Below are 1,144 nucleotides of genomic sequence, written 5' to 3' on the forward strand. Positions count from 1 at the left end.
CTGGGCACTTGTGCAGAACTTTTTCTACTCTGCTCAGGTCCTCCTCTGGCCTGAGTGCTGAGTGTCTTCCTGTTGGGGGGGGGGGGGGAAGGGAAAAACTTTTACAGTGCAGATGACAAGGCACAGGACAGGAACAGGTTATCCAGTGATGTGATTGATGCCCCATCCCTGGAGACTTTCAAGGCGAGGCTGGGCATCCTGATCTAGCACTGGTGTCCCCAGTTCATGGTCCTGCAATTGCCAGCCCGAGCCAGGCACTGTACTGAGCAGCTATTGAAAGAGGCAGCAACACCATTCAAATGTTTGTTTTGCTTTTATTTGCAACAAAGAGATGCTAAATGCATCCAAAATACATTTCAATATGAAATCAAATAGGAGGGATACTGGTAATGACTAAAACTTCCTTAGTTCCAATCCGCAGTCCACGAAAGGGAAAGCACAGCCATGCCTGAAAAACAGACCACGCAGTCCGTTGCCTTTGGTGCACTTCTGAGGAAGCATTCCAGGCGATTCTGCTGTCCTTTGTGCCTTCCTGCTCAAGCCCTTATCGTTTCTTTTTGCTTTCCTTCTTGGCTTTCTTGCTCAGCTGAGCAGCACTTGCCTTGGGTTTCTTCACCGTCTCCCAAGTCTTAGACTCAAAACCCTCCGAGTCCTGCAAGAAGCAATTGGGAAACAGTCAGGGAGCTTTCTAACAACTGAAAGGGAAGAGAAGCAAGAGAGGATGGATGGGTGCCAAATAAGGGAAAAGCTTAACAGGCAAGAATAAACCTATCCCTGAGCTCCATCACACACATGTGAATACTGCCTTACTAATATGAACAATAACATCATTCACACAGCTAAATTTACTCACATTCACGTACCTGGTTGTGGACATGTTCGAGGCCTCGCTGCTGCTGTGCTGCACAACACCAGCGACTGAAAGAAAGCACGCAGAGAGCGGATCTGTTGCAGACAGAGGAGTGAGCCGTGCTTAACCAACACTGCTTCAGCGCACGCTTACAGTAAGGCACACCTACCTTACAATGGCCACGCAGGAAGCTCCAGACACAGCTCCGGACTGTTTCCATGAAGCCCAATTGCATTTCACAGCCACTCACGCTCTGCTGCTGGACATTCTGCAACGGAAAAGCCACCGGATGCA

General features: G+C 49.1%; 1 long non-coding RNA gene across 1 annotated transcript; it reads right to left on the bottom strand.

Moving 5' to 3' along the window:
• Nucleotides 1-561: 561 nt before the first annotated feature.
• LOC107318551 lies at nucleotides 562-903 on the bottom strand. The gene is made up of 2 exons (XR_001557405.2): nucleotides 864-903; nucleotides 562-652 (listed from the first exon to the last, which is right to left on the bottom strand). It is a non-coding gene; the product is annotated as an uncharacterized LOC107318551 (long non-coding RNA).
• Between the last annotated feature and the right edge of the window lie 241 nt (nucleotides 904-1,144).

The sequence above is a fragment of the Coturnix japonica genome, chromosome 10 (genome assembly GCF_001577835.2).
Source record: "Coturnix japonica isolate 7356 chromosome 10, Coturnix japonica 2.1, whole genome shotgun sequence".
Taxonomy (NCBI): Eukaryota; Metazoa; Chordata; class Aves; order Galliformes; family Phasianidae; genus Coturnix; species Coturnix japonica.